This window comes from Daphnia magna, linkage group LG2 (genome assembly GCF_020631705.1).
Source record: "Daphnia magna isolate NIES linkage group LG2, ASM2063170v1.1, whole genome shotgun sequence".
Classification (NCBI taxonomy): Eukaryota; Metazoa; Arthropoda; class Branchiopoda; order Diplostraca; family Daphniidae; genus Daphnia; species Daphnia magna.
The window spans coordinates 5,064,353-5,078,247 of NC_059183.1; the positions used below are offsets into that span (position 1 = coordinate 5,064,353).

The window sequence follows — 13,895 nt, forward strand, 5'->3', positions numbered from 1 at the left end:
CAATTTTCTTTGTTTTATTTTGAATCCATTTGGTTTAACGAGAAACCAATATCAGATTCTTAATGAGCGTTCAATTTTGATTATGCTGTGTGATTTTTGTCTAATTCTATTTTTTTAAGATTTTGACAAAAGTAGGAAGGCTATACCCTTCCCACTTTTTTTTGACCAAATTTCAAATTTTGCTTGAAATACATGATTTCGATTCAAAATTGACTGAAAATAACGAAAATCAGGTTTATGTTTCATTTGTGATAGTTTATAATAATCGTAAAACATCAACAAAGTTGGTGCGCTAATAGTAATTTTTTGTTTTATTTTGAATCCATTTGGTTTAACGAGAAACCAATATGATTCTTAATGAGCGTTTAATTTTGATTATGCTGTTGATTTTTGTCTAATTCTATTTTTTTAAGATTTTGAAAAAGTAGGAAGGCTATACCCTTCCCACTTTTTCATTTTTGACCAAATTTCAAATTTTGCTTAAAATACATGATTTCGATTCAAAATTGACTGAAAATAACGAAAATCAGGTTTATGTTTCATTTAGCTGCATAGTTTATGAAATAATCGTAAGAAACATCAACAAAGTTGGTGCGCTAATAGCAATTTTCTTTGTTTTATTTTGAATCCATTTGGTTTAACGAGAAACCAATATCAGATTCTTAATGAGCGTTCAATTTTTGATTATGCTGTGTGATTTTTGTCTAATTCTATTTTTTTGAGATTTTGACAAAAGTAGGAAGGCTATACCCTTCCCCCTTTTTCATTTTTGACCAAATTTCAAATTTTGCTTAAAATACATGATTTCGATTCAAAATTGACTGAAAATAACGAAAATCAGGTTTATGTTTCATTTAGCTGCATAGTTTATGAAATAATTAAAAACATCAACAAAGTTGGTGCGCTAATAGCAATTTTCTTTGTTTTATTTTGAATCCATTTGGTTTAACGAGAAACCAATATCGATTCTTAATGAGCGTTCAATTTTGATTATGCTGTGTGATTTTGTCTAATTCTATTTTTTAAGATTTTGATAAAAGTAGGAAGGCTATACCCTTCCCACTTTTTATTTTGACCAAATTTCAAATTTTGCTTAAAATACATGATTTCGATTCAAAATTGACTGAAATAACGAAAATCAGGTTTATGTTTCATTTAGCTGCATAGTTTATGAAATAATCGTAAGAAACATCAACAAAGTTGGTGCGCTAATAGCAATTTTCTTTGTTTTATTTTGAATCCATTTGGTTTAACGAGAAACCAATATCAGATTCTTAATGAGCGTTCAATTTTGATTATGCTGTGTGATTTTTGTCTAATTCTATTTTTTTAAGATTTTGACAAAAGTAGGAAGGCTATACCCTTCCCACTTTTTCATTTTTGACCAAATTTCAAATTTTGCTTAAAATACATGATTTCGATTCAAAATTGACTGAAAATAACGAAAATCAGGTTTATGTTTCATTTAGCTGCATAGTTTATGAAATAATCGTAAAAAACATCAACAAAGTTGGTGCGCTAATAGCAATTTTCTTTGTTTTATTTTGAATCCATTTGGTTTAACGAGAAACCAATATCAGATTCTTAATGAGCGTTCAATTTTGATTATGCTGTGTGATTTTTGTCTAATTCTATTTTTTTAAGATTTTGACAAAAGTAGGAAGGCTATACCCTTCCCACTTTTTCATTTTTGACCCAAATTTCAAATTTTGCTTAAAATACATGATTTCGATTCAAAATTGACTGAAAATAACGAAAATCAGGTTTATGTTTCATTTAGCTGCATAGTTTATGAAATAATCGTAAAAAACATCAACAAAGTTGGTGCGCTAATAGCAATTTTCTTTGTTTTATTTTGAATCCATTTGGTTTAACGAGAAACCAATATCAGATTCTTAATGAGCGTTCAATTTTGATTATGCTGTGTGATTTTTGTCTAATTCTATTTTTTTAAGATTTTGACAAAAGTAGGAAGGCTATACCCTTCCCACTTTTTCATTTTTGACCAAATTTCAAATTTTGCTTAAAATACATGATTTCGATTCAAAATTGACTGAAAATAACGAAAATCAGGTTTATGTTTCATTTAGCTGCATAGTTTATGAAATAATCGTAAGAAACATCAACAAAGTTGGTGCGCTAATAGCAATTTTCTTTGTTTTATTTTGAATCCATTTGGTTTAACGAGAAACCAATATCAGATTCTTAATGAGCGTTCAATTTTGATTATGCTGTGTGATTTTTGTCTAATTCTATTTTTTTAAGATTTTGACAAAAGTAGGAAGGCTATACCCTTCCCACTTTTTCATTTTTGACCAAATTTCAAATTTTGCTTAAAATACATGATTTCGATTCAAAATTGACTGAAAATAACGAAAATCAGGTTTATGTTTCATTTAGCTGCATAGTTTATGAAATAATCGTAAAAAACATCAACAAAGTTGGTGCGCTAATAGCAATTTTCTTTGTTTTATTTTGAATCCATTTGGTTTAACGAGAAACCAATATCAGATTCTTAATGAGCGTTCAATTTTGATTATGCTGTGTGATTTTTGTCTAATTCTATTTTTTTAAGATTTTGACAAAAGTAGGAAGGCTATACCCTTCCCACTTTTTCATTTTTGACCAAATTTCAAATTTTGCTTAAAATACATGATTTCGATTCAAAATTGACTGAAAATAACGAAAATCAGGTTTATGTTTCATTTAGCTGCATAGTTTATGAAATAATCGTAAAAAACATCAACAAAGTTGGTGCGCTAATAGCAATTTTCTTTGTTTTATTTTGAATCCATTTGGTTTAACGAGAAACCAATATCAGATTCTTAATGAGCGTTCAATTTTGATTATGCTGTGTGATTTTTGTCTAATTCTATTTTTTTAAGATTTTGACAAAAGTAGGAAGGCTATACCCTTCCCACTTTTTCATTTTTGACCAAATTTCAAATTTTGCTTAAAATACATGATTTCGATTCAAAATTGACTGAAAATAACGAAAATCAGGTTTATGTTTCATTTAGCTGCATAGTTTATGAAATAATCGTAAAAAACATCAACAAAGTTGGTGCGCTAATAGCAATTTTCTTTGTTTTATTTTGAATCCATTTGGTTTAACGAGAAACCAATATCAGATTCTTAATGAGCGTTCAATTTTGATTATGCTGTGTGATTTTTGTCTAATTCTATTTTTTTAAGATTTTGACAAAAGTAGGAAGGCTATTATACCCTTCCCACTTTTTCATTTTTGACCAAATTTCAAATTTTGCTTAAAATACATGATTTCGATTCAAAATTGACTGAAAATAACGAAAATCAGGTTTATGTTTCATTTAGCTGCATAGTTTATGAAATAATCGTAAAAAACATCAACAAAGTTGGTGCGCTAATAGCAATTTTCTTTGTTTTATTTTGAATCCATTTGGTTTAACGAGAAACCAATATCAGATTCTTAATGAGCGTTCAATTTTGATTATGCTGTGTGATTTTTGTCTAATTCTATTTTTTTAAGATTTTGACAAAAGTAGGAAGGCTATACCCTTCCCACTTTTTCATTTTTGACCAAATTTCAAATTTTGCTTAAAATACATGATTTCGATTCAAAATTGACTGAAAATAACGAAAATCAGGTTTATGTTTCATTTAGCTGCATAGTTTATGAAATAATCGTAAAAACATCAACAAAGTTGGTGCGCTAATAGCAATTTTCTTTGTTTTATTTTGAATCCATTTGGTTTAACGAGAAACCAATATCAGATTCTTAATGAGCGTTCAATTTTGATTATGCTGTGTGATTTTTGTCTAATTCTATTTTTTTAAGATTTTGACAAAAGTAGGAAGGCTATACCCTTCCCACTTTTTCATTTTTGACCAAATTTCAAATTTTGCTTAAAATACATGATTTCGATTCAAAATTGACTGAAAATAACGAAAATCAGGTTTATGTTTCATTTAGCTGCATAGTTTATGAAATAATCGTAAAAAACATCAACAAAGTTGGTGCGCTAATAGCAATTTTCTTTGTTTTATTTTGAATCCATTTGGTTTAACGAGAAACCAATATCAGATTCTTAATGAGCGTTCAATTTTGATTATGCTGTGTGATTTTTGTCTAATTCTATTTTTTTAAGATTTTGACAAAAGTAGGAAGGCTATACCCTTCCCACTTTTTCATTTTTGACCAAATTTCAAATTTTGCTTAAAATACATGATTTCGATTCAAAATTGACTGAAAATAACGAAAATCAGGTTTATGTTTCATTTAGCTGCATAGTTTATGAAATAATCGTAAAAAACATCAACAAAGTTGGTGCGCTAATAGCAATTTTCTTTGTTTTATTTTGAATCCATTTGGTTTAACGAGAAACCAATATCAGATTCTTAATGAGCGTTCAATTTTGATTATGCTGTGTGATTTTTGTCTAATTCTATTTTTTTAAGATTTTGACAAAAGTAGGAAGGCTATACCCTTCCCACTTTTTCATTTTTGACCAAATTTCAAATTTTGCTTAAAATACATGATTTCGATTCAAAATTGACTGAAAATAACGAAAATCAGGTTTATGTTTCATTTAGCTGCATAGTTTATGAAATAATCGTAAAAACATCAACAAAGTTGGTGCGCTAATAGCAATTTTCTTTGTTTTATTTTGAATCCATTTGGTTTAACGAGAAACCAATATCAGATTCTTAATGAGCGTTCAATTTTGATTATGCTGTGTGATTTTTGTCTAATTCTATTTTTTTAAGATTTTGACAAAAGTAGGAAGGCTATACCCTTCCCACTTTTTCATTTTTGACCAAATTTCAAATTTTGCTTAAAATACATGATTTCGATTCAAAATTGACTGAAAATAACGAAAATCAGGTTTATGTTTCATTTAGCTGCATAGTTTATGAAATAATCGTAAAAAACATCAACAAAGTTGGTGCGCTAATAGCAATTTTCTTTGTTTTATTTTGAATCCATTTGGTTTAACGAGAAACCAATATCAGATTCTTAATGAGCGTTCAATTTTGATTATGCTGTGTGATTTTTGTCTAATTCTATTTTTTTAAGATTTTGACAAAAGTAGGAAGGCTATACCCTTCCCACTTTTTCATTTTTGACCAAATTTCAAATTTTGCTTAAAATACATGATTTCGATTCAAAATTGACTGAAAATAACGAAAATCAGGTTTATGTTTCATTTAGCTGCATAGTTTATGAAATAATCGTAAAAAACATCAACAAAGTTGGTGCGCTAATAGCAATTTTCTTTGTTTTATTTTGAATCCATTTGGTTTAACGAGAAACCAATATCAGATTCTTAATGAGCGTTCAATTTTGATTATGCTGTGTGATTTTTGTCTAATTCTATTTTTTTAAGATTTTGACAAAAGTAGGAAGGCTATACCCTTCCCACTTTTTCATTTTTGACCAAATTTCAAATTTTGCTTAAAATACATGATTTCGATTCAAAATTGACTGAAAATAACGAAAATCAGGTTTATGTTTCATTTAGCTGCATAGTTTATGAAATAATCGTAAAAAACATCAACAAAGTTGGTGCGCTAATAGCAATTTTCTTTGTTTTATTTTGAATCCATTTGGTTTAACGAGAAACCAATATCAGATTCTTAATGAGCGTTCAATTTTGATTATGCTGTGTGATTTTTGTCTAATTCTATTTTTTTAAGATTTTGACAAAAGTAGGAAGGCTATACCCTTCCCACTTTTTCATTTTTGACCAAATTTCAAATTTTGCTTAAAATACATGATTTCGATTCAAAATTGACTGAAAATAACGAAAATCAGGTTTATGTTTCATTTAGCTGCATAGTTTATGAAATAATCGTAAAAAACATCAACAAAGTTGGTGCGCTAATAGCAATTTTCTTTGTTTTATTTTGAATCCATTTGGTTTAACGAGAAACCAATATCAGATTCTTAATGAGCGTTCAATTTTGATTATGCTGTGTGATTTTTGTCTAATTTTATTTTTTTAAGATTTTGACAAAAGTAGGAAGGCTATACCCTTCCCACTTTTTCATTTTTGACCAAATTTCAAATTTTGCTTAAAATACATGATTTCGATTCAAAATTGACTGAAAATAACGAAAATCAGGTTTATGTTTCATTTAGCTGCATAGTTTATGAAATAATCGTAAAAAACATCAACAAAGTTGGTGCGCTAATAGCAATTTTCTTTGTTTTATTTTGAATCCATTTGGTTTAACGAGAAACCAATATCAGATTCTTAATGAGCGTTCAATTTTGATTATGCTGTGTGATTTTTGTCTAATTCTATTTTTTTAAGATTTTGACAAAAGTAGGAAGGCTATACCCTTCCCACTTTTTCATTTTTGACCAAATTTCAAATTTTGCTTAAAATACATGATTTCGATTCAAAATTGACTGAAAATAACGAAAATCAGGTTTATGTTTCATTTAGCTGCATAGTTTATGAAATAATCGTAAAAACATCAACAAAGTTGGTGCGCTAATAGCAATTTTCTTTGTTTTATTTTGAATCCATTTGGTTTAACGAGAAACCAATATCAGATTCTTAATGAGCGTTCAATTTTGATTATGCTGTGTGATTTTTGTCTAATTCTATTTTTTTAAGATTTTGACAAAAGTAGGAAGGCTATACCCTTCCCACTTTTTCATTTTTGACCAAATTTCAAATTTTGCTTAAAATACATGATTTCGATTCAAAATTGACTGAAAATAACGAAAATCAGGTTTATGTTTCATTTAGCTGCATAGTTTATGAAATAATCGTAAAAAACATCAACAAAGTTGGTGCGCTAATAGCAATTTTCTTTGTTTTATTTTGAATCCATTTGGTTTAACGAGAAACCAATATCAGATTCTTAATGAGCGTTCAATTTTGATTATGCTGTGTGATTTTTGTCTAATTCTATTTTTTTAAGATTTTGACAAAAGTAGGAAGGCTATACCCTTCCCACTTTTTCATTTTTGACCAAATTTCAAATTTTGCTTAAAATACATGATTTCGATTCAAAATTGACTGAAAATAACGAAAATCAGGTTTATGTTTCATTTAGCTGCATAGTTTATGAAATAATCGTAAGAAACATCAACAAAGTTGGTGCGCTAATAGCAATTTTCTTTGTTTTATTTTGAATCCATTTGGTTTAACGAGAAACCAATATCAGATTCTTAATGAGCGTTCAATTTTGATTATGCTGTGTGATTTTTGTCTAATTCTATTTTTTTAAGATTTTGACAAAAGTAGGAAGGCTATACCCTTCCCACTTTTTCATTTTTGACCAAATTTCAAATTTTGCTTAAAATACATGATTTCGATTCAAAATTGACTGAAAATAACGAAAATCAGGTTTATGTTTCATTTAGCTGCATAGTTTATGAAATAATCGTAAAAAACATCAACAAAGTTGGTGCGCTAATAGCAATTTTCTTTGTTTTATTTTGAATCCATTTGGTTTAACGAGAAACCAATATCAGATTCTTAATGAGCGTTCAATTTTGATTATGCTGTGTGATTTTTGTCTAATTCTATTTTTTTAAGATTTTGACAAAAGTAGGAAGGCTTTATACCCTTCCCACTTTTTCATTTTTGACCAAATTTCAAATTTTGCTTAAAATACATGATTTCGATTCAAAATTGACTGAAAATAACGAAAATCAGGTTTATGTTTCATTTAGCTGCATAGTTTATGAAATAATCGTAAAAACATCAACAAAGTTGGTGCGCTAATAGCAATTTTCTTTGTTTTATTTTGAATCCATTTGGTTTAACGAGAAACCAATATCAGATTCTTAATGAGCGTTCAATTTTGATTATGCTGTGTGATTTTTGTCTAATTCTATTTTTTTAAGATTTTGACAAAAGTAGGAAGGCTATACCCTTCCCACTTTTTCATTTTTGACCAAATTTCAAATTTTGCTGAAATAACATGATTTCGATTCAAAATTGACTGAAAATAACGAAAATCAGGTTTATGTTTCATTTAGCTGCATAGTTTATGAAATAATCGTAAAAAACATCAACAAAGTTGGTGCGCTAATAGCAATTTTCTTTGTTTTATTTTGAATCCTTTTGGTTTAACGAGAAACCAATATCAGATTCTTAATGAGCGTTCAATTTTGATTATGCTGTGTGATTTTTGTCTAATTCTATTTTTTTAAGATTTTGACAAAAGTAGGAAGGCTATATACCCTTCCCACTTTTTCATTTTTGACCAAATTTCAAATTTTGCTTAAAATACATGATTTCGATTCAAAATTGACTGAAAATAACGAAAATCAGGTTTATGTTTCATTTAGCTGCATAGTTTATGAAATAATCGTAAAAACATCAACAAAGTTGGTGCGCTAATAGCAATTTTCTTTGTTTTATTTTGAATCCATTTGGTTTAACGAGAAACCAATATCAGATTCTTAATGAGCGTTCAATTTTGATTATGCTGTGTGATTTTTGTCTAATTCTATTTTTTTTTTAGATTTTGACAAAAGTAGGAAGGTAACGAAAATCAGGTTTATGTTTCATTTAGCTGCATAGTTTATGAAATAATCGTAAAAAACATCAACAAAGTTGGTGCGCTAATAGCAACTTGCTTTGTTTTATTTTGAAACCATTTGGTTTAACGAGAAACCAATATCAGATTCTTAATGAGCGTTCAATTTTGATTATGCTGTGTTATTTTTGTCACACTTAACTTAACACATTTTTGTCTTACATAAGTCAAGTGGAAACGGGGCCACAGAAAAGAAGGGAGCCCAGATATGCACTTCAATTTTTTTTTTCAATAAAAATACCATAACGTGAGAGATCGTAAAAGATTCATGGAAATTCCCAGTCGCGCTTTAAACTATTTTCAATTGTTTTAGCACCAAGCTTAAATCAAAATCCTCTTCCAATTCAATATGATTATGAATCTACATTAAGGAAACAAAACACGAATCACTATAAAATTCTTGTTGGTAAACTTATTCAATACAGTGAAGTCCTCTTAGCATATTACTTTTGCGGAATTCTATTAGGGCATTGTGAGTTTAAAAGAAAACTACAGTCTAGTTTAGTCAAAACACTCTCCTGCAGAAAAGGAAAATTGGAAGTGAATGTGTAACACACAAGTAGCCTACAACATGCTGTTTTATAACAAACATTTTCTAAAAATGAATGCTAAAAGTAAAAAAGCCTATCAATTGAGAAATCAGCATAATAAACTTGGTTCCCAAACACTCTACATAAAGTACAGCACGAGTAAAGAGACTAGCACTGAAAGCCAGATTCAGGGGTTACAAACAAACAACCAAAGCTCATGTTTCCTCCACTAAAAACAAATTCCATGGTATTCTCTATTCAAAAATTATTAATACTCCAATAAACCGACAATATTCACAAAACAATCTGTTAATAAATTTTTAGGAAACCTGCTCTATCAATGTGTGCTGATAACACGAGGTATCTCCCACCTTGTTAGCATGTCATTCATCCCACCCAGCATACTTTTTCTACAATTTGAGGCAATGGAGGTGTATGAGATCCCTGAAAGAATTAAACAAGAAAATAAACTACATTGCAAAGACACATACTGCTCTCTTCTTTCACCAAGTCACTTTGAAGTCTATTAATCAATTCTCTGATCTGACTGTATTCTCTGGTACTATCCGTCAATGCTCCAGCAGTAGTTTTTTGGGCCATGTCTGTAAAAAAAAAGGTAATAACCTTAACATTTTTAAGATGTTAGCTATTCTAGGGCTGTGGGTCAATGAAATTGTAGTAATCCTTTTTTTTTTTTTTTAAGGACAAATGGTAAGTAAACAAACATTTAAACAAAAAGGAACAGTGTCAACAACTTTAAAATGATTGGGCTCCGACATGCATTCGGAGACCGATTCAAAGCATTGATTTTCGGTCAGAAATCTAGAGTCTAATCGTTTCCTATACACAGCTGGGCGATCAATATCCAATCACAACCTTTAAAAATAACGCAATGTCAGAATTGTTATGTGGTGATGTCTGTATGCGAGAGACCAGTTTACCACCACAGCCTACGAAGTAACTTCTGTGTTACCACCAACCAGCGTTTGACTGCAATCCCTCTAGAAAAAAAGGAAAAATCTGTTATGCAATACACCAATAGTTTACTAATAACCGCCATCTCGTAGGAGCTAAAGCTATTTTGTGAATAGCCTTTGCTGATTGCTGGCATAGTTGGCGCCATAGTAATAAAATGTCACGTAGCACAAGGCCCGACTTTTCACCAAAAAAATCGCTGTTTTCACACGACGTAACATGTTGTCATTCTTCTACTTGGTTATTTAGTGAGATTTTCAACAATTCCAAGAGGTGTCTTTTTTGGCAAATTTTTAGGCAAAAATTAGGGGAGTCCCAAAGGGGATTCCCTTCGATTTTTCCAACTTTTTTGCTGCTTTCCCTAAAAAATCAGAAAAATTTACTTAACTATATATCGTTTACATTCAAACTTTAAGTCTTTAACGAGAATCATTCTGCAACCATGCATAAACTACCACGCAAAAGGGTATCCTTTCCCAGTAAAAATCCGCTTGGTGCAGCACTTTCGGATGGAGCGAGGTTCGCGAAAAGTGACGTGCATGGCTTATTTACAGGCGTTTTACGTGGAGTTCTCAAACCATGTAATCCTAGACTCTACCTATAGCAGTCATAGAGGATAGAAAGGACCTATGACGTCGATGAGTCATGGAGAGCTCTCTATGACTCTGCCTATGGTGTAACAAGCAGTAACAAGTGCATAAGGATGGCCTATAATAAAATGTAATGAAAATCAATATGATAGCCTGTAATTCAAACCATATTAATGAACTTGATTGGAGAAAATATGGTTTCAGACAACTGAACAATATTTTTTATAAAGTCGGAATTAGTATTTCAGTATTCGGGAAGTATTTCTCTCACAACAAATTTAATAAAACTAAGAAACGATGGTGTCCTAAGGATTGCCCATTTCATTTCACAATACGTGAAGTTAAAGGAGTTCAATTTCGCAGCATATTTGTCGATACATGTTTTGGAATATCCTACTAATAAGCCAACATGGATTCTGAAAAAGTTCTTTCGTCCATCTCCAAGAATAGTAAGAAGACCACCCGGAATGAGGAAGTCAAACTGACCAGAGTGCGACTGTTGTCGGATCCGATAGCAAATAATTTACAACCAGCACAAGCTACTTTACCAGAAGAATATGAGACCCAGCGAATGATAGAGCCCAGCAGAACCCAGACGTGTTACCACTCACCTTTTTACGAGACAGACGAGCACCTATTGATACCGGAATCACGTCAGATGATAGACCCGGAAATCATTGCGTCAATCGAGACAACTTGCTCGTACAAATCAACAGAAACTCCTTCAAAGAATCCAATGGCCTATAACACTCTGGAAAACCCAATAATGAAACATTTTCTCCGATTCGTTTTACCGATACTTGTTGCTAATCTTGTCACATTTGTCATCAGCCAATTAATCTATCATTTCGTTCTCGGTAAACAAGGAAAAGACATTTTTGAATTACTGGCCGAATATCTTTATAAGACTGCGTCAAACTTGAACCAGTTTTGGTTTTTTAGCATTTGGATTGGCCAGTATTTATCGAGAAAAAACCCGATAACGAATGTAATTCCCGAAACGATTCACATGGTGGTCAACTTCGAAGGAGCGCTCGCACTCCATGAACCCAACCGACATGAAAAAGTTAAACTATTTTCAAAGCACGTTCTTTTAATGTGGCTCTTGTCCATCAGACAGTTTAGTCAACGGATGCAGGAAATGTACCCGGATAACAAAACCATTCAACAAGAACTGGATCTCACTGTTGACGAACTAAAGGACCTGGAAGATCAACCTGCTGGGGGTTTATTCATTTTCAGGTGGCTGCTGGCCACTATCACAGAAGCCGAATTCAACAACCATTTCAGAAGTCCAGCAGATGCAAAGGCCATGAAACAGGACGTGCTCGCATTTAGGAGAAACTGCGAAAACGCGGCAAAGTTCGCCAGTGGTCGCATTATTCCAAATGGTTTCTTGCGCTTGTCATACTTTGCGGTCCACGTTTATGGCTGGTTGTCGGTGCTCGGATACAAGGGAGAAATCGGTAACTCACCTTTCCACTTCCCATCACAAAACTTTTTTGCCTATGTTTTATCATTAGTATGGTTTGAGTTTTGCCGATCAATCGCCCATCCATTCGACGATGAGAAAGCCTGTGACACCGTCCAAATTTTTCAGGAAAAACTGTTTGATCACAAAACTTTTTTGGAAGAATATCTGTCGAGATTCAAAGTATTCAACTGGACAAAATGACAAGAGAAGTATGTATTGCGTGTAAAACACTGCTTGTAAAAGGTAGCTGCTAAACATCTTCTCAAGTCTTATACCGCTATTCTCTCAAGTAAAATTTCCAAAACTTAATCGGTAAAATCTATGTGTGCTGATTCGAAGAGAAACTCGACGAATCACGTGATTCTCTCGTTTGACAAACTGACAGAAATGTGTGTGACTTAATCGGTCTTGCATTCATTTGATAACTCGTTGTTTCTCTGTTCAATATACATATGAAATTCAAAAACTTTAAGTCTGGCGTATGCGTTACAAATAAGGGAAACTTCATTCACGGTCCTTTGCAATAGATGGCGATGCCTTGCATTTCTTTACGATAAAAGATGGGAAAATACCGAATCTTCGGGACTGATCAGGCGGATTGATTGTTTAAGCCCAACAAAATTAAGGCCAACTTTGGTTTATTTATTTCTGTTCTCTCAAAAACGTATATATTGCTATACGAATACATAATTTGCATCCAAAATTGAAAGAAGAGGTCGAAAATCAAGTTCATTTTGACTTGAGATATATAGTTTATGATACATTGACGTGCAGTTCCGTACACTTTTTCGATTACTGTACATTTAATAATAATCTTTGCGTCTACCTAAATATACTACGTAACTAACCTAAGGCTGTTGACTATAAATTTGACGGCATGAGCCAACCCCTCCACAGTAATAGGCTAGTTTCTTCAACTATAGATCTTCCTCGATGACTCCCTTTTTTTTTTTTCTTTTCCGTTATGTTTCCGCCAACACTTTAAAATCATGCTCGTCTTCTTCCCTTTACACGCAAATATATCCATCGGCCACCACTATAGTTGGCTAGCTATCACAATCTTCAGTATGTGTAAACGCTATAGCTTCTTGTACAGCAACTGGAGATTTTTGTGTAGATCGCTCACTGTATTAGCCTATTATTTAGACACCGTTCGAATTTCACGGTCTTTTCCTCTCCTATTGCTTGATGCGTGTTGTGTATGGTTTCTCGGTAGCATCTAGGACGATGAGAGTCCGTTACTCAAGAACAACGCAACGCTAATGGTATTGTTTTTTTACACTAGAAAACAGCAGCGTTGGTTTCAACGAACAATGCGAATCGCGAATAGCTATATATTTGTCACCAATGGTGTGACTGAAATATACAAGGGAGAAAATAATCACAAGACTGGTTTCCGTTAAAGTATTTCTTATTTTTCTCTTTTGTTTCTTGCTGTCCTGTCACAAAAGTTTGTAACATTTTGTCGAATTAAAATAGACGTAGAGCAGTGAACTGGGCAACTGGCAGTCCGTAACAAATGTCTCGATTTGTTTCAACAATTGCAGAGTCGCATCCTAAGGCGACCCAAATGCTATTACGTGCATCAAAAATGTATTTGCATTTTGGAATGGCTGTACGTGCACTTACAAAGACGTCTTTCAAACCTCCCATATCTCTTTCAAAAGAAACGGCGGTACATCCAAATTGAGGAAAGTTTTTATCTCTTTATATCCAAAGAATCGTTCCTCGTATATCTTTCGTGCATGTAACCCATTTAATGATTTTGCAACTGCCACGTCT

General features: G+C 31.8%; 1 long non-coding RNA gene across 1 annotated transcript; it reads right to left on the minus strand.

Annotated features, from left to right (window-relative positions):
• Positions 1 to 9,314: 9,314 nt before the first annotated feature.
• Positions 9,315 to 10,120, minus strand: LOC116934263. Its single transcript, XR_006643256.1, has 3 exons — positions 9,951 to 10,120; positions 9,582 to 9,676; positions 9,315 to 9,518 (listed from the first exon to the last, which is right to left on the minus strand). It is a non-coding gene; the product is annotated as an uncharacterized LOC116934263 (long non-coding RNA).
• Between the last annotated feature and the right edge of the window lie 3,775 nt (positions 10,121 to 13,895).